Raw genomic sequence first — 19,775 nt, 5'->3', positions numbered from 1 at the left:
GCCGGATTTGCAGATCGCTGCCCACGGCACGGGGCTCCGGCCCGGCTGAGGCCGAAGGGTTGGTTCTAATGTCGGCAGCATGAACGTGACGGAAATTGCCTGAATTAGCCATGTGCCATGAACAGGTTTATGGATAATGGGATGCAGAGCCCTTTCAGGAGTAGGCAACTCACAATCCAGTTAGACAGCTCCAGCCCCAGTCATTCCCCTTTCGAGGATGAAAGCTCATTGGGTACAATAGACAAAATCCAAGTGCATCCTCTGCGTGGGAAGGATCCATCCCACTAAGCCCATCCTGCTCTTCCAGCTGCTCCCACCTCCTCACCTGATTTTTGCTTCCTCGGGAAAAAATTCTCCTTGTCTTCCCCAGAAGATACTATCCCTAAGGATGTGAGGAGGGGGATGTTCCACTTTTGTGCCTAAATTGCATAACAAGGACTTTGGGCAAAATCCCGTGTCCCACAGGGCTGTCCTTAGCTTGGATTTGGAATTAGAACTCACCAGCTGTCCTGCCTCAGCCCCAGGCTGACCAAGTCCAGGGTCACATCCCCCAGCAGCTCTAACAGGCTGCCAACAGGGACCCGAGGGCTGGATTAGCTCTTGCTGGGTTTTCTGTGCATGGATTGATCTGATCACCTTTTTTTTTTTCTTTTTTTTTTAATCCATATTTAGTTTTGGGGTTTCCTGCATCAAAGCATTCTTTACCTTCTTCCCAAAAGACTCATTTTGACTGAAAGGTGCTGGGTGACCGTGGCCAGCCTGATGTCCTAGACTGGGCTCTCCTCTGAGCCTGCAGCCTCCCAGCCTGGACCAGAGCCTTTCCCAGTGATTTTGTGGGGGAATGGGGTGTCACACCACGGTCTGGAGACCATCACTGCAGGCAGCAGCCAGTCTGGAGGGGCCCTGACTCAGTGGATCCCCACTCTGCACCCCTGCAGGAGCTCCAGCTTTTAAAAGGGGTTTATTAATGTCCACAGGCATCTCATCTCGGAGCAGCCGGCACCAGGCGGGAGCGAGCCGGAAAGAGAGACAAAGAAAAAGCCAGGAGTGGTGGGGAAGGGCCAGGCTCGCCTCCCTGCACAAGCGCTTTCCTCAACCGAGCAGCGAGAAAGCAAAACTGCGAAGTGCCTAAAATTAGAGCTGCCAAACCCCAGCTGGGGAAGCCTGGAAAGATCCCCAGGCCCTGGAGCCTTGGGCGAGCTGCATAAAAGGCAGCGGAGGGGAAGGGAAGGGAGCTTGGGGAGCGCGGCAAGTAGAGCGAGGCACAGAGGGAGCGGGGAGCGGATGGCTGCTCCCCCCGCCGCATCCCCCCGCCCCATACCACCGCCCGCATCCCCCCGCTCCATCCCCCCGCCCGCATATCCCCGCTGCATCCCCCCGCAGCATCTCACTGCCCCATCCCACCGCCCGCACCCCATCGCCCGCATCCCCCCGCCCGCATCCCATCTCCCGCATCCCCTCTCCCCATCCCCCCGCTCCATCCCACCACACCATCCCACCACCCGCATACCCTCGCTGCATTCCCCTGCAGCATCTCACTGCCCGCATCCCATCACCCGCATCCCACCACCCCATCCCACCGCCCCATCCCACCGCCCCATCCCACCGCCCCATCCCACCGCCCCATCCCATCGCCCCATCCCACTGCCCGTGCCGGGTGCGCCCTCATATCCCCCCGAGAGTGGCTCTTTGGGAATGCAGCTGTGCTGGTGCAGCAGGAACAGGGTTCACACCGTCCCAGAATTGCCAGCACCCCCTAGGCAGACATCCCAGCTTTTCTGTCTTTCCAGAAGACCTACAGACCTCATGCTGATGCCTGAAGAGCTCCATGCCCTCGGGTATGGCTCCTTCAGCCCAGGGGCTGGAAAACACCTACCTGGGCATTCTTCAGTGGGGCTCCCAGCCCCAGGCAGTGTCCCCTGCCTTGCACTCGGCCACAAAGCCAGCTGAGCTCCTGAAGGGGCAGGCGTAGCTGAGGAGGCCAGAAGCTGCATGTCCTGGGCCACCAGTGCCCTCACAGAGACTTGGGCACCCATGCCCACCCACCAAAAGCAGGACAGCAACTCTGTGACTGCCACACACAATTACCCACCCCACTGTATCTTCCTGCCCAGGAAATACATTCAATGAGTGAAAAGCACAAGCTCTGCCATCAGTTAACACGAGGGGAGTCCCATACACCAATCCTCAGCATCCCCCAGGCCAACTCCTTCCACAGAGGTGGATGAAGACACGGGCAGGACCAGTCCCACCAGCATCCCAAGGCTCCTCTGGTTTCACAAAGCACCATCCTGGCCAGTATGGGTGGCAGAGCAACCAGCCACACACCAAATCAACATCCAAAACCAGGAAAAGCAGCATCTCCAGAGGCAGGCAGTGACTCTGCACTGAATTTGGCTCTCCAGCTCCTATTTGTCATGATCAGAGCAACCGAGGTTTAGTGCCAGCTTCACTGAGCTCAGGAGATGCTATAAAATGGCTGAGTCAAGGACAGGTCTGGATCCCTTCCCTGAGTTACTGCAAAAACCCCAAAGGTATCCCAGCACCTGCAAGGGCACAGTCCCCAACTTCTCCAGGGCTGGGACTGCACTCCAGGCAGCTCACAATCAGACCTTGGCCACTTAATTTGAGGTAAATCAGCCTCTGTTGAACATTGGTCCATGACTTGAGGTGCGTACACACAAAATGACCCAAGGAGGAGGCAAACACGTGGGACAGCAGCTGTAGAGAAAAAGGGGATTCATGCCAGGGAGATCCTCTGGGAGTGGCTCACCCTGAGGTCATAGAAACATGGAATACCCTGAGTTGGAAGGGACCACAATGATCATTGAGTCCAATTCCTGTTCCTGCACAGGACAGGACAGCAATCCCACCCTGTGCCTCAGAGCATTGTCCAAAGACTTCTGGAGCTCTGGCAGACACAGCTGTTCCCAGGGGAGCCTGTTCAGTGCCAGATCATCCTCTGAGAAAAGAATCTTTTCCTGGCATCCAACCTAAACCTCCCTAGACACAGCTCCAGCTGTTCCCTTGAGTCTTGCCCTGGGTCCCAAGAGAGCAGAGACTGGATCCTGGCAGCCTTCATTCCCAACATGAGAGCGGTTGTGAGCTGTGGGACAGCCAAGGGACGGTATCCTGGCTCTGCTCTGCCACTCCTGCCTCTGGCATGGCTGGCACAGTGGGACATGCACCCAGCAGGAATGGGGTTGGGATGGAAAAGAAACAGGTGACTGAGGGGGACTGGACAGGATGGGATGGGAAGGGATGGGATGGGATGGGATGGGATGGGATGGGATGGGATGGGATGGGATGGGATGGGATGGGATGGGATGGGATGGGATGTACTACTGACAGGATGGGTGAGATGAGGGAGACAAGAAATCCTCCTGGGAGCCATGTCCCTGTGGCCACTCTGGGCTGGCCCAGCAGTGCCTCCTGTCTGAGGGCAGAGCCCAGCCCAGCAGGTGCTTGCCCAGCACCCCAGCCATGCCCTCGGAGCCCCGCTGGGCACGGCACTGTGGGCGGGAGCCACGTGCGAGCCCAGCACAGGCGTCTCCCTCTTTCCCATGGTGACAGGAATTGCTCCCTGGAGCGTGAGATGTGATTAGATTCGTGACACACCGCAGCGTGGCAACAACACCACGGGCAGGACCACGGTGTGAGCCCCACGGCCGAGCCGGGCACAGCAGGAGGGGATGGAACAGCTGGGAGGGTGTGCTCGGGGATGTGCCCGGCCCGAGACACGGGACAGGGGCAGGGCTGGCTGCCGGCCAGCTTGGGTGATGAGCTGGGCTCTGCTGTGCATCCCCCGGGGCAGCCACCAGCCCTGGGGACTGCAGGAGGGATGAAGGGAGGGTACGAGGTTCCCTCGCCCTGGGGAGGGACCCCCATCTCTATCTGAGGACTGCAGGAGGGGTGAAGGGAGAAATAGAGGTTTTGTCAGTCCAGCAGATGATTACCCCTTTCCTACCTCCTGATGGATGCAAAATGATGCTCTCCCAGCCCTAGCTGGAAAGGCAGCTGCAGAGCCAACCCACCAGGGCAGCAGCTCACCGAGCCTTTGAGAGCCCCAGGCAGATGGGGGTCAGGGGAGCTGCCCAGCCGGGAGAGGATGCATCTTCAAAGGCCTCTCGAGGCAACAAACAGTACCTGTTATGCAGTTTACCCTTCACATTTGCTGCCTTGAATGGCTCCTGAGCGATGCCTGCCTCTTCATTTGAGATCTTTCAACAGCTGTCTGATAGAGAAGACCTTTATCTCGCCTCTCCCGGGCTCCCATCCAACACTGGTCTCTGGAGGTGGGGAAGAAGAGGGAAAAAAACTAGAATTCACTCCTGACCGAGAGTCTCACCTAATCCACGGCGTGTGGAAAATTACTGCCACTGCACGGTGCCCAGGCTGGCCCCCTTCCACCCACACCAGCCACTGGCTGCTCCCAAGGCTTTTGTGCCTGGCTTTTTTTCTCTCCTCTTCCTGCTGGGAGAATGGGAACTTCGGCGTTTGGACAAACCCTTGAGAAAACAACTTCACACGTGCTTGGGGCACTGAGTCGGTTTTTTATTTAATTTTGTCTCATCCTGAGATGGATTTGCCTGGAATCACTGTGCAGGCTGTGAAAGCCCCCCCAGCACACTGCCCAGACCAGGGGCCATTCGTGCCAGTAGCTTTGCTGGGAGCCTGTTAAGCTGTGCCAGCACTGCAGGCTGTGGCACCAAGCTTTGCCCCTCCAGGCATGAATCCAGCCTGGCAGTGCCACCAAGTCCCACTCAGCCCTGGCCACCTCACAGCCACATTTCTACCCCAGAGGAGATGATGTGAAAAAGCTCTCTAGGATGGTGCTCAGCTTCAGGAGAGGTCACCTCACTCCTCTGCTCAATACAGGCACAATAAGGTGAGGAATCACCTCTGCCACCCCAATATATCTGCACAGGACCCCTAGAAATGCAGGTTACCCACCCTGGGTTGCTCCTGCACAGTCAGAGAGGCCAAGGCACTGCCAGGCTTCCCCTGAGATCTGCAACATGTCCCTCAGCATCCCATTGTACCCTGGCATCCACTAAAAGAGTTGTCAGGCACTGGAACAGGCTGACCTGGGAAATGGTGGAGTCACCAATCCCTGAAAATGTTTAGAAAATGCATAGATGCTGCACCTGGGGACGTGGTTCTGTGGTGGCCTTGCCAGTGCTGGGTGAGTGGTTGGACTTGATGATCCTAGAGGGCTTCTCCAGCCTTAACAAATTCATGAGTTCACTGCCTGGAGCCTTGCTGGCCCCAAGGAATGAAGGCAGCAGGCTGTGTTTCTGCTCTCCAGAGCGGCTGTGCCATCAGCATGTCCTCCTGTCCCCAGCACCTGCAACTGCATGGTCCTATGACACACTCACCAGCAGTTTGCAAAACAATCCTGGAACTGGTATTAAAGACAGGCAGGTGCAGAGTTTCTTCCCATCTGGATGCTCTGGACAGTGCTTTGCCTGAAGGAAAAGGTGCACAAAGCTTCCCACACTGCTGACTGGAAAGAAAGGATTGTTCTCCCTAGATCACAGTTGGGGAAGTTGAGTCACAGGGCAGTAAATCTCAGCTCAGAGAGAGGTTGTTTGGCTAATTTTGTCTTGCCTATGAATACCAGGCAGAAGGAAACAGAAATGCAAATTGTTTCCTGTGGCAAATAAACCCCTAAGAGCCACACATTTTACCTCCTGTATTCCCTTTTCACATCATCCAATGGCCAGTTCAGACTGAGGCATTGCAACCCCTGTGCCACGTGTGACCCCAAACTCCTCCTCAACGCTCTGGGATTGGTTGAATAAATCACAGGGAATTCGCTTTCTTCATTCCTCAAATTATTTTGGAGCTATAAAGCACTTCCAGCACAGCTGCCAAGCTCAGCCAGTGTGATCTTGCCCAGGGCCACTGAGATGTGAGCTCTGGGGACACTTGGTGATCAATCAGAGCCCTGGACACCCTCAGTGTTCACACCCCCCTGGCAGAGCTGGTGGCACTCCCCTCACCTGAGAGCTGGGGGGAGGGAAATCGAGACACAAGGGTGCAAACCCATTCCCCAGTCAGCACAGGCCATACCTGCCCATGCTCATGCTGACTGCACTAATAAAACTGCAGCACCACCGCAGTGCTGCTGGTGCCAAGAATTTATAGTCCAACAGCACCTGAAGTCCCTGCCCACACCCAGGAGAGGGGAGGCAGCTGCAGCCTGGCTGCCTAGGTGGAGAGAAGGGAAAAAAGCCCTGCTGCTTTGGGCAAATAAAGCAGTGGGAGGCTGGGTTCGTGCTTGGATGGGTCAGTGTGGTGCTCCCCAGCACCGTGCTTTGGGAAAACCAACTCCCTCCACAACATCTCACCACCACTGGCAGCCTCAGGAGGGACATGGCACAGGACCAGCCCACACATCCCCAGGGGTCAGATGCCATCACTGGCAGGATGCTCAGAGGTCCGTGGACTAGCTGGAATAATCTTTTGCTAAGATGGGATGCTGGATAGTGTTTTCTGAAGTGTCTTCAGGATTTAAGGGCCCAGCTCTGTGAAGGAATGGAAATTGCAGGAATGAGGTACCTAAATAAGAGCAAGGCACTTGAAAGCCACTCTGGATCAGGCTTTAATTTACCATTTAACCATACAGTAAGAAAGCCTCTTGAAAGATAAGGGCTGTGTTGTAGAGAGGCAGGAGGCATCTGCCTAACCTGGTTCCTCCCTTTCCATCGGGGCCAGTGCCAGGTGCCTGGGGAAGTGATTACAAATGGGGTTGGCATGTGTAACATTTGCTTGCTCCCCTGATCTCAAGACATTCATGGAGCTGGGTTTTCTGAGCTAGAGAGGTGCTGCCTTTCTCCTTAAGGGCTCTCCATGGGCTTTTTCCTCGTGTCTTTGAACTCTCACACCTCCCATGCGAAGTGGGAGCACCCGCTCCCCCTGCAGCACGGAGCTCTTCTTAAGGATGCTCCATGAACAGACATCTTCTCAGGTTTCCTTTGAACCTGGCCCCTACTAACCGTGTTTCACCCAGATCCCAGCTGATATATGAGAAAAGGAGTGAACAACCACCCGTTTTCCCCCTGCTGCTCAGAAGTCTCTGCTTCCAGGAGTCGGATTTTCCACCACCAGCAAGGATGGTCCCAATGCCATGGAACAAAATGACTTCATGCTCCTTGTCGTGGATGGCTTTGGAGATAGTTTTAATTTCCATCCCTGATCAAAACAAAGAAATGCAGGAAGAAAATTCTGTTCTGCCCCATTTGCTGGCTCACTGCAGTTCACAAGTGACCTTGCAGCTTCCTGCTGTGCTGAGACCATCTCTGAACCTCAGCACTACTTCCAGAGGTGGGGGAACTGAGCCACAGGGCAATTGCTTAGACTTCTTCTGGTCACCTGCTAACTCCCCACAAGACAGCTAAAAAAGGCTCCCAAAAGCCAGTCTGGCCAGCACCATTGGGGCATTTAAATTCTGCTTTTCCTTGGGTGGATTTATCTTCACTAGCACTGCTTATTCTCGTTACAAGCTTTTTAATATCCAAAACAGTGAAAGCAGGCAAACTGAGGCACCAGAGGAGCTCCTGCAGCCTAAACAAAACCCCACAGAGCAGTGGTAACACAGGTGTAGATCCCCCCACACTTGAACCCCTTTTCCCCTGACCTGGCAGGACAGCTGGGGACACGGGATGGCAGTGGCTGGGCAGTGGGGACAGGGGTTGACAGTGGCTCCCAGAGGGGCTGTTCCATAACCCAGGAGCCTGGCAGCCAGGGCAGGGATGCAGAGGCAGGGGCACCACCAACACGGGCTCCCCAGCCCCAGCCAGGCAGCTGATTAAAATGCAGTCCGGCCACCCCGGGCCTGTCCCCACCGTCTCCCGGCTTTAAATAATAGCTTAATTATCTCATTTACATTTGGCTCCTTTCAGGGAGGCACTGCAGTTGATTAACATTTTCCCTCCCGGTGTCTTGCTCTGCATCCCTGCTCCATCCCACCCTCCCCACGCTGCTGGTCCCACTGCCGCGGGCACGGCTCCCTGCTCCCACCGCTGCCTCCACCCCGCTCCTCCCGCTCTGGAAATGCCCAGCCCCTGCTCGGATGTCGATGCTGGAGGATGGGAATCAGTGCCCTGGCCGGGCAGCTGTGGGATGAAGGTTCTCCTCATCCTCTCTCGCTGTCCTGCCGTTGCTTTGCTGCCGGCGCTGCCCCTGATCTCTCCCCGCGTTCCCTCTTCCACCCCTCACTGGGCAGCTTTTAACTTTCTTTTTTATCTTTTCTTTTTAAATCTCCTTTGAACGCTCCAGCCAAACACTGAATTCCTTTGAAGAAGAAGAAAATGTCTCTGTGGGTTGCCCTTTCTCACCGGCTGGAGCTGTGAGAGATCCCAGTGCCCAGCCTGAGAGCCCTGTGGCTCCCCCAGCCCCAGGCTCATCCCTAGGGGTGTTCCTGGAGGACACCAGGACTAGAGGCATCACCAGATCCTCCGAGTCCTACCAGGTCGCCCAAAAACGCCAGGTTGTGCTCCTTCATCACGTGGGGTCTCTGGGACAAATTATTGTCCCCTGCCTTTCTGAAGGGGAGATTTTGCAATAAAATTTATGTGTAATTATCTTCCCAGGCCCCAAGGCCATGAGGTAGAGGAGGGGGCAGGAGGATGTGTGTGGACTCTCTGCTCTCCCCAGCAGTCACACCACACCCGAACTGGGACAGGACCCGAACAGGGGCAGGGAGGTGATGCCACCAGAGCCCCATCCCGCTGGTGCTGGGGGACAAGGATGTCCTCAAGGCTCTTCATTAACCCTGCTTATTGCTGCACGAGCCCCTTCCCCCCTCCTCTCGCCCCCTTTCCCTGGCTCCCCCCGTCCCTCCCCAGGCTTGGCACAGCCGCAGCACAGCTCTGCAGCCCCCGCTGCCGAGTCCCAACCTCCTGCGTGACTGCCAGGCATTTCCAGATAGTCCTATTGATCCTGTGGAGCCTCCAAACCCCATCCCTGCTGCTAATTTAGCTGGGACGGCCGCGCCGTCCCTTCTCCCTTTGATCCGCTCCCTCCCTCTCCTTTCAAACACCCCCCACTGCCAGGAGAGTTTGTGCTCGGTGCAGAGGTGCTCTTTTTGGAACATATATTTTTAATGGGTATTTCAGACGTGACGCAGGCACGAGGGAGCAATTCTCCCGTGCCCTGGTATTTACATATTTTCCAGCACAGGCAGGGGAAGGTTTCACGGAGAGAGCCCGGCAAACAGGAAGGAAAGGAGCTTTGTGCTTTGTATTGCCAGGGCCCAATTACAGCCTGAAAGGCGAGGAGCCCATCCGGGTATTGCCCTCTCCAGCCAGTCCAGGCTGCAATTATAGTCCTCGCCAGGCTCAGCAGGGTCTGGGGAAAAAATAGATCTCAAGAGCTTCACAAATGATCACTAGCTCACTCTTCGGGGCGCGGGGATTTTAGGGCACCATCTGCTCGCTCTTCTCTGCCAACACAGATCCTAAACACTACTGGGTTTCACCTGGCTGCTGAAAGAGGAGAGCAAGGGAGAGCCCACAGAGAGCCTGCTGTGCTGGGAGGGAGGGAGGGAGGGATGGGAGACTGCAACTGGGGAGCTGATGCTGCAGGGATGTGGCTGGTGGTACTGCCAGGAGGGCTCAGGGTGGGCTGTGAGAGGAGATCCCACAGAGAAAAAGGGCTGGGAGGAGCAGAGGGAAGCTGGGATGAGGTTTCCCAGTCCCACTGGGATTGACCTTCCCACAGGGGACGTGACTCCCAGCCTGGGGCGTGCCCAGGCATCGCTGTGCTGCTGCTGCAAGCAGAGCTGGCAGGAGCCCTGGGAGGGTGCCTGTGCTACCAGAGGGACAGCACCCAGCCTGGCACCCCCTGGGCAGCTCATACCACCATTCAGGTCACTTCTGGAGCCCACGCAAGCCATTCAGGCCACCAAATGCTACCTCCAAGCTGCTCACAGACTTGGTTGCCCTCAAGGTGTTGCCCACCAAGGGCACAAGAGTATGTGACAGCAGAAGGTGGTGGCACTGCTGCCTGGGGACATGTGCTGGGAACCAGGGAGGGCAGAGCACTGGCTCTCCAGGGAATCTGTCACTGTGACTGGGGGTCTCCCTTTAAGCTCCAGGCCACGTGCCATTGACCACGGTAAAATCTGATGGCAAGAGCACTTTCCACTGTTCCAGGGCAGTTTCTGGGCAATGATTGGGAAAACTAAGATGCAGAGAGAGTAGGAAAAGGCAAAAAGAGCTATATGGAAAAATAGATGGAAATATATGAGAATCATGGTGGGATTCATGGGCTGTCCTATGCAGGACCAGGAGATGGACTCAGTAGTCCTTACGGGTCCCTCCCAGCTCAGGATATTCCATGATTCTCTGATATTGTGTATTGTGCTAAGACCAGCAAGCTCTGGTTTTGAGCCAAACCAGCAAAAACTGGAGTGGTGCAAGTGAGCCAAGTTTGACCTTCAGGCTCTGCTAGCACTGAAGTAATGTGAAAGGGGAGGGTCTGTCCCACTAAACTCCCAGAGAGCCACCACGCTGCTCTCAACACACAGGAACTGTGTTTTCTTTGAAGCTCTCTCAGTCTCAAAGTCCTGCCTGGCAATTATACACATTTTCAGGTCTGAATTTGTTGGCCTGTCTCTAGACATATGCTGTAGGATATGATATGGAGCATTTGGGCATAGATTTCCATGCAGCAGCACCGTCTGCTTCCCAGCGCTCCCGCTGCGGCTCTCTCTGCTCCTTCAGCTCTCTGAAACCTACAGATTAATATTTTGATGTACAGGAGGCTGGCTCTGCATCTCAGCATGGGCAGGGAAGGGGTAAACCTGAATCCAGCAGAGTGGGGAGGGCACCTGTGACAGATTTTGGGACAGGGTGAGCAGTTCTGTCACCATGGCCAGGTGCAGGTCACCCACCTCTCCCATGATTTTTCCCAAAATGTTGGCCATAAAGATCCCAACATCAGTGAGGAGGACCATGACTGTTGCTGCAGTCAGGGAATGGAACGTGGCAAGCTCTGAGGGGTGCACTAACCCAGCCTCATGCCTTGCTTTCCAGGGCTGTCCACACAATGAACCACCCCAGACAGTGGCACGCTCCTGCTGTCCTCCCTAGCTTTGCCTAGGATTTTTGGGAATCATTCAGAGAAATAGTGGGGCAGACCTAAAGCTGATTCTGGTTCCCATCAGTAGGTTCCAGAGTTAAAATCAAGCTGTTATCATACCAAAGATTGTCCAAAAAAAGCAACTGCAGACAGGGTTGCACACCCTGCCGTGATGGGGTGATGGCTGCAGCTCCCAGCACACTCTGGATGTGAGGATTGGCTCTGCCAGTCTCCTGCCTTTCCCTTGGCACAAGACCTGGCTCTCTGCAGGATCCCCTCCATGAGGACACTTTGCAGGAAAGTCAAGGGCAGATTTGGAGTGCACACTGAGGGTGTGACCAGGGTGAGCACCCTCAGCACACCCCAAAAGGCTGGGTGGGCAGAATTCTGTCAATTTGACCTGCAGTTCATGCTGGAAATAGCTCCTGAGGTTCCCTCTCAGCAGCCAGGCACTGAGTCTGGCTCTTTGAAGAGCTCTTACTGCCACAGGGATAAGAGGAAGGACACTCAGTGCTGTGGTCTGCCCTGGGGACACTCCCAGCAGCTCCCAGTGAGGCAGAAGTGGCCAAACCTGCCCCTCACCATGTTTCAGCACAAGTGTGGTACCCAGCAGGGTGTCAGTCCCCAGTGACCCCATTCCAGCTCCCAACCAGAGCCAGCTGTACCTCCCTGTGCAGGAGGGACACCCTGGCTGAGCGTGGTGTCCAGCCTGAGGTCTCCAGCCCTTTGCCAGCCTTCCCAGCAATGTGTAGGGTGGGGAGCTGAGGTTACCTGGCTCCTTGCTGTGTTCTGCTCCTCCTGGTTTGGTCCTGATGGAGCCACGAGTGGTGGTGGTGGTTTGTGCATCCCTTCTGATGAGGTCTTGCAGCCCAGGAGACCCCACAGTCCTCAGGCTGTAGGGTGAGACTCAGCTAAAGGAGGTCCCAAACCACAGTGGGAAATGTCACAAGTCTCCTCATCAGGACTGTTCACGTCCCATCTTCCAGGGAGTTCCAGCTGAGTGAATCCTGGACCAGGTCTCTGTCCCACTGGGACTTCTCCCCAGCCCCAAACACCACGAGTGGCTCCATTTCTGCTGCCTCACCCCACCCTGTGCTCAGAGCCACGGGAGGATGGAGCCCCCCTTGAGCCCACTGCTGCCAAGCCCTGGCCCCCACCTCCCCTGCACACCACTGCCCCTAAAAAGCCAAAGCCACATGCCTTGCTCCCAGCTGCTGGAGAACAGCCAGGAACCACTTCCAGACTGCGTCACCATATTCATGGCCTCTCTTGGGCTATATTTAGTTTTGTGACTGCAGGTTTTTCTGGACGTTGAGTTGCTAAAGAACTGGCACTCCCCACTCAGAGCAGAGCACATCCCTGAGGGGAGCTGAGCAGGAAGGGGGAGCTGAGCTGGGAGGGGGAGCTGAGCTGGGAGGGGGAGCTGCACAGGCTGAACGAACCCTGAGCATCCCCCAGGTGAGGTTTGCCTTGCTGACAGAACAACCAGCATGCTGCAGTTTTAGCCTCCCCATCTCATCTGCAGGGAAGTGTGTGTGGAGCTGGGGAGTTGTGCAGAGCGAATTTTGTTTTGCCACAGCCAGCAGTTCTGGAGAGGATGGGAACCTTCAGCACCAAAAGCTGCCTTGCAAAGAGGTCACAGCAGACTGGAGGAACTGTGGCAGTGCTGCACATCAGCCACTGTGGTCTGTAGGTTTTTATGAGTCTGAGCTCAGAGGCACTGACTCAGCCACTGCAGCCTCCCTCTGCTCCCCCGAGGCCCCAGGTGCTCCAGACTGGCCTGCAGCACAGCAGGGGATGGCAGGAGGGCATCTCTGGGCATCCTGCTGCCTCCCTTTGGCTCAGGTACAGCTGGACAGCTGCCAGACCTTGTGATTCTCCTTCTGCTTCACTCTGATACCTGGGATGATCCTGGGATGGGGCACGTGCCCAGGAGATGCCATGGATGGGGTGTGGGCTCTATCAAATCCCATGTCCTGGTGCTGAACAGGGAGAGTTCTGAGCAGCCTGGATGTCCCTGCCTGTGGCAGGGGCTGGAATGAGAAGAGCTTTAAGGTCCCTTCCAACCCAAACCATTCCAGGATATTATGATGTGATTCTATAAAGTCAGTGCATGGTGATCCATGGCCCTAGATCCACAGCCACCCTCTTCCAGCCTTCAGGACCCCAAAAACTGCTTTGGAGTTCCTTGTATGAGGAGGTGGAGCACCCCTGGAATGCAGACCTCAACATAAAGTGGCAGATTTCCCCAGGTCAGAGGAGCCCTCAGGAGGTCTCAACTTTCTGCTCAAAGCAAGGTCAGCTACAAGACCTCATTGTCCAGTGGGGCTTGAAAACCTCAGAGGATGGAGACAGTACAGCTTTGCTGGGCAAGCTGCTAATGCTTGGCTGCCTTCATGGAAAAAAGTGTGTCTTTATCACCAGTCTGAGCTTCTCTTAACTTACCTCATACCTGTTGTCTCCCTTCCTCTCACCATACACTGTTCTGAAGAGTCTGGCTGTCTTCTTGAACACCTCCTCACAGGTACTACACATCTGCTTTAGATCCCTCTGAATCCTTCCCTTCTCAAGGATAAATCTCCCACTGCTGTTCTCATCATCCTGGAAAGGGGAGGAACTACCTCCAGAAAGAAAAAAAAAAAACAAAACAGAAAGAGAACTACCTCAAACTTGTGTGACCCTCGTCACTCCAATCCCACTAAAACTCTAAAAGTGATGGCAAATGAGAAGATCCCATCCTGTCATACTCTGGGCTGCTCTAAGAACTAGGAACAATAAATCAACTGACTTCAGTGCAAGATGTTCCCATCTCTTTGCTGACACCAGATAACACAGTGAATATTCCCAGCCTGGAACACCTCTGAAGGAGAAGAAGCTGCTGTCTGTAAGGCAGGGAAGCAGAGATACTTAATAGGTAAAATGAGGGAAAAGGAAGCTCCAGAGGTCCCAGGTAAATCTGTTAATCCCACCGTGCCTTCATTTTCCATGCTGCTTCTGAGGAGCTACTGGTTAAATCATGAAGTATCTGCATGGAGAAGCAATTGCTGCCTGCTCAGCCTCTTCCCCTGGCTGGATCTCCTGCCCTGTGCTGATTTCACAGAGCCTCAGCACAAGCCAAAGCCAAAAATCAGTGCTCACATGGTCAAGGTGAGCTCTTCAGAAAGTGAGCTGTATCTTTTTCCAGGCTGACAAGATTAAGAGGTGCTGGAGGCACAGGAGTGAGCTCCATCCATCAGGAGCAGATCTGGGTATCACCATCATCAGCCATTTCCCTCTGCCTCCCACGGTGACCCTACAGAGTCTCCTCTAGCAGCACTGACCAAGACCAGCCCTGGTCACTGAGACAGCAGATCCAGATGTGCAGCTGTGGGCTAGAGGCTGGAAGTGAGCAGGGATGTAGAAAGTGTGATGGAAACAGGTGGTTAAGGGCAGTGTGTAGGGCAGGTGGTGTGGGGAGGAACAGGACATAACCAGAGGTGACCAGGCAAGAGTGACCATGAGCTTTGGGTCTGCTAGAGAGGATCAAGTCCCATGAGAGAAGGCCATTGGGAGCTCCATAAAGGTGGGAGCAATCCAGGAAGCCTTAGGAAGCAACCAGCATGACTTAAAGAGGGTCAGGAGATTGTTGGTCTCACCTCGAGCTACTCATTAGCCACAAGGACTCTGGCCTTTCAACCAGGCTAATTACTGATTGCTCAAAGGATAACACTTCCCACAGCTGCTAAACTTGCTGACACTGGGCCCTGGATGTCTTCTATTCTGGGAAGGGGGAGTGGAGTCTCCTAGTGTGAACTTGTGGAGCTGGGCAAAGCCACACTGGAGCAGAGATAAAGTCAAGGACAGCTGCAGCTGCTTGGCAATCGTTCAAAATGAGCCACGAGTCACTGACTTGGCTATTCTGGGATGAGCTGAAGAGCCAGAGCTGGGGAGAACGAATTCATAGCCTGCTTACACAGAAATGGACTGCAGCAAGCCTGGACCTGACCAACACCCAGGCACATTTGTCAGGGACCTGATGGGAGACTGTGGAGCTCTGTCCCTGGTCACCAGCGAGGAGCTGTGGCTGCAGATCTGCCTTGGGATTGATCTACCAGAGCTCACAGATCTCCAGCAGGGCAGAACCACACAGGCTCCCTGAAAGTCACAGAGAGAAATCTCTGCTTTGAGCACTTTTCAACCCTTCAGGTCGCCTGGAATTGGGTCAAAGCCTTTGCCCAGGGCTGCCATGGCTGAGTACAACTGCTGCTGAAGCTTCTAGAGAACCCAACAGAGGTTTCCCAAGTTGGAATTTATTGGAGATGAGCTGGATGAAGTCTGTGATGTTCCCTGAATCTGCAACCAGTGACCAGAGTAATCCTCTCAAATCTCTGCCTAAGGCTGGAACCTGAATTGTTTATGTGCTGTGTTTCCCAGCTTTTGGGTGGGAGCACTGGGCTGGGAGGCTCTGATGTGGCCCAGCAAAGGTTTGTTCCCTGCCTCCAGCACTGCCAGCACTGCTGGGACTGACCTGACCCCTCCACAGAGCCCAGTGCAGGTCACCTCCAGAGCTGCAAGACTCAGATAGACAATTAAGCTTGTTGGGAGCTCACCCAAAGGACACTGGGCCTTTTGAGGTCACTCACTGCATATGCTGGAAAGCAGATATGATCTCATTAAGCAAATATTTATGATCAATACTGTCCACACTCTGGCAATGAACAGCATCACTTGCAGCAAGAAGCTCTCATGGGGTGGATGTGGGTTAAGAGAAGAGCTGGGCTGAGTGTGAACCTCTGCTCACCTGGCTTGGAAACACCGACATTTATCCTAAACATTATTTTTCACGATTCACCAGGAGATTAATTAGCTGCTTGCAAACCCCAGACATTAATTATTGATTATGCAAAAGATTTTGTTCATCACAGTTGCTGAGCTTGTCAGTGCTGTGGGACAGGATGGCTGAGGACATCAGAATGGAGAGGAAATCTGGATGGGCCCTGGAGAGCGAGTGGATTTGTGGGGCCTCTCCACAAGGCTCTAAAACAGGAGCCAACCCTACCCCAGCTGCCCTGAGGGGCAGGGAACTGAGGCACAGGACAGAGTGACCCGTTCAGAAAACACACACGGGCCCCCTGCGCCCGAGGGGAGACACCCAACACTGCCTGCCCCGGCAGGGACACGGCGGCTCCCCGGGCACAGCCCGGTGCCCGCAGCCCCTCCTGGCCCCGGCTCCCCGGGCACAGCCCGGTGCCCGCAGCCCCTCCTGGCCCCGGCTCCCCGGGCTCAGCCCGGTGCCCGCAGCCCCTCCTGGCCCCGGCTCCCCGGGCTCAGCCCGGTGCCCGCAGCCCCTCCTGGCCCCGGCTCCCCGGGCAGAAGGAGCCGCAGCCGCGCAGCGCCGGTGGCAGTGATAAACCTCCTGCAACGCCCGGCAATTAATCTTGCGGAGCGGTGAGTCAGAGTCACCCGGAGCTTCCTCCCCTCACTCAGAACCAGCCGCTGCCGTCTCCAGAAGCTTTCGGCTCCAGGGACCTGCAGACACCACCTGGTTGGGGAGAGGGATTTTATTTATATTTTTTTTTAATGCTGTGCCATCACTGAGTGGTCCTGGATCCCCCTCCCTCTTCACCCAAGGGAAACAAAACCCACCGAGACTCACATAAGCCCTCCCATCTCTGCAGAGGAGTGGGGTGCTTTATTCCCAGCTCCTCTGGCCATCAGGAAATGGGAGAGGGAAATGCCATCCTCATGATAAAGCCCTTATAAAAAAGGTGTCAAAAGCCAGAGGGGAGGAGGAGGCGGGAAAGAGTTAAATAAAGCCCCCGAGAACGAACGGGTATATTTAACTCCCACCAAGAAAATGTCCCCGCACATTTTTCCCCCTGTCCCCACCCCCCAAATCTGCGTTGCTCCCCAAACTTTCCCAAGCTTTCCCGGGGAAAAGCCTCTTCCCGCCTTGCCCTAGGCATGAATGCAGTTTGCAGTTTTAACAGCAGATGTCTCTCCTATTATGATTTATAAAAACGCTTAAAATAAATAATGCAAACATATTTACAGGAATGAATTCCTGCTCCTGAGCGCGTTTGTCACTCGGAGGCTCGGAGCAGGAGCGCAGAGCCGCCTGAGTGCCTCCCGCACAGCCCCTCCCGGCGCTGCGGCGGCTGCCAGAGCCCAGGGCAGGGTGGCCAAATCCCAAATCCCCCCCACCAACCCCTCCCCAAACGCCGGGTCCGGGCCCACACCAGCGTTTCAATACAAATGTTGTATAATCAACGCGTTAAATATTTAAAATGGTCGTGCAGGAGAGCTGCCCGGCGGTGCCTGATTTCACACATCCTGACAATTTCACGGACCTCTGGGCTTACGTTTCTTGGCAAATAATGAAAGGCGGTGGGAGCCCCCTTCCTCGAAGGGCGCGCTGGGGAGGTTTGCCCTGGCCGCAACTCCTCCAAACGCGATGCGACTTGTGCAGCGCCGCTCCCACCTCCGCGCCCAGCCATGTCCAATGCTTTTAAGCGTGACCTTGGCGCGGGGCGGATGCAGCCGTCACGCCGCCGAGGTGACTCAAAGGCAGAGCGGGGGGCCGGGGAGGGGGGCACGGCCGGGGGGAAGCTGCCGCCACAGCCGCCGCTTCCAATGGAGCAACTTTTCTTTCCCCGAGCCGCGCTCTTTCCGGCGCGGCGCACACAAAGAGCCGCGTACCTGCGGTGATGCGAGTGGCCCAATTACCGCTCCGCACCCAGCCTGCCCGTTTCCATAGCTTCACAGCACAGCGCTTCCCTCTCCCGAGGCCGTGGAGCAGGACCCGGCATCTTATCAGCGATCATCCTGCCACGCAGCGCTCCTCCGGGCCCTACCTGCCGACGGCCAGTCTCGCTGGCAACGCAGGATAATATCTTTTCCCACCAGAGCCGTGCGATGATTTCTCCCCGCTGTAATTTGGTCTTGCTTCCAAAGCCTCTTGCATAAGCGGTGCCGAGGAAGCAGAGCACAAAGCGGGGCAGCTGCAGGAGCTCCCCCGAGCAGGGGATGGGGTGAGAGGCTGTCCCAACCCCGAGAGGCTCTGCTGCTTGTCCTGCCTAAGGAAAGGTGAGGGGAGGCAGCTAAAAGGACTCGTGTTTCCCTGGCCAAACCCCACTGGCAAGCAGTGAAGCTGAGCCAGGACAGGGAGGTGGAGGGCAGAATTTTCTCCCCAGTGAGCCAGATCCTGCCTGGATGAGAGCTCAAGGGGAGCCCAGAACCACACCCTCTCAAAACAGGCACAGAATTTGGGCTGGGAAGCCCGATCCAGGTGGAGTGGGGGCTGTTTGTGGCCTCCTGAAGGGGTGACTTGCTCCAGTTCGTTGCCTCTTGCAGGTTGCCTTGGTAAGGAGCAGAAGCACAGGACGTGCAGAGGCACGACGTGTCTCTGCTGCAGCCTTTGTCACGGTGGAGAGACACATTCCAGGTAGCACAAGCAGGGAAATCATGAACTGAATACTCTGACATTTTCCCAGTGAGGGTCTTGTGTCCTTCCCCACTTCAGCCAGAGGCACATCCAGTGCTGCACATCCCATCCACCCAACCTCCACTGCCCAGCTCCAGAGCTGGATCCGTGGGCAAAGCCAGGAGAGAGAGCTACCAGCCCCTGTCCTGGTCAGGGCAGCGTGGCCATGGCAGCCATCACACCCTGCCCAGCCCAGAGGATGGTGGCAGCACACACAGTAAAGGTTGCTCAGCACTGCATCCTCTGGGTGTTGATGTAGGAAGGGCAGATCCCAACACGGATCCATCCCCAGCTTCCCAAGCAGGCTGGAGTTGTTAACACTGATAGTTCATCACCAAAATCCTGATTTCAGAGGAGCTCTAATTATTTCTTTCTGGTGACCAGCAGTAGGATGTGGGGGAATGGCTGGAACTGCATCAGGGGAGAGTTAGGCTGGATATTTGGCAAAGGTTCTTGTCCCAAAGGGTGGTCAGGCACTGAACAGGTTTCCCAAGGACGTGATCACGGACACAAGGCTGACAGAGTTCAAGAGGAGCTTGGTCAATGCTCTCAGACAAACGATGGGATTATTGGGATATCCTGTGCAGAGCCAGGGGTTGGATACAATGACTCTTATGGATTCCTTCCAGGTTAGGATATTCCATGAGTCTATGATTCGAAGATTTGGGAATTTGGGCTCCATCTGGAAGGACAAGGAGCATCTGTTATCTTGGGAAGAGCAATGTTTATTTTTGATGTCTCTGGTATTAGAGGAACTTTGTGACTTTTCACTTGCCATCTAGAAAAGTCATTTATATCACTAGTGGATAAAACCAAGGGCATCCTGCTGTTCAAAGCAACACATTTTGTTTCAAAAAGAATATCTAGAACAGTTCATTTTGGGTTGATCCAAAGTTATTTCTTTCCCCTGGGTTTTTGATTTAACAGCCCAAACAATACAAGCCCACTCATTCTCCCAGCCCAAGGATACTTTTTGCCACACATCAAATGCCTGCTTGAAATTTTCCATGCTTTGTGGCTGAGTCAGACTACATTTTTCACTCCAAAATTTAAGCAAAAACTCATTTCTGAGCAGAGAGCTTTGCCCACCAAGCAGGACTATGGAGCTTTCCCACTGCCTTGCCTGGAATCAGGAATGAGATGGCTGTGCTGAGCCTTGCTCCATTGCCCAAGGAGCTGCACATGCATTTGGGGGAATTATCAGCCTCTGGGAATGGTTGTTTGC

The 19,775-nt window shown here is 55.0% G+C and overlaps 1 long non-coding RNA gene across 1 annotated transcript; it reads right to left on the bottom strand.

The window, feature by feature from the left end:
• Positions 1-3,522: 3,522 nt before the first annotated feature.
• On the bottom strand, positions 3,523-17,533 carry LOC306808699. The gene is made up of 4 exons (XR_013776091.1): positions 17,418-17,533; positions 13,541-13,709; positions 11,860-11,981; positions 3,523-4,289 (listed from the first exon to the last, which is right to left on the bottom strand). It is a non-coding gene; the product is annotated as an uncharacterized lncRNA (long non-coding RNA).
• Positions 17,534-19,775: the final 2,242 nt, after the last annotated feature.

Source organism: Erithacus rubecula (genome assembly GCF_903797595.1).
Source record: "Erithacus rubecula genome assembly, chromosome: 16".
NCBI classification, from domain to species: domain Eukaryota; kingdom Metazoa; phylum Chordata; class Aves; order Passeriformes; family Muscicapidae; genus Erithacus; species Erithacus rubecula.
Note: the sequence above shows the minus strand (reverse complement) of the source record. Positions and strands in the feature narration are given on the sequence as shown.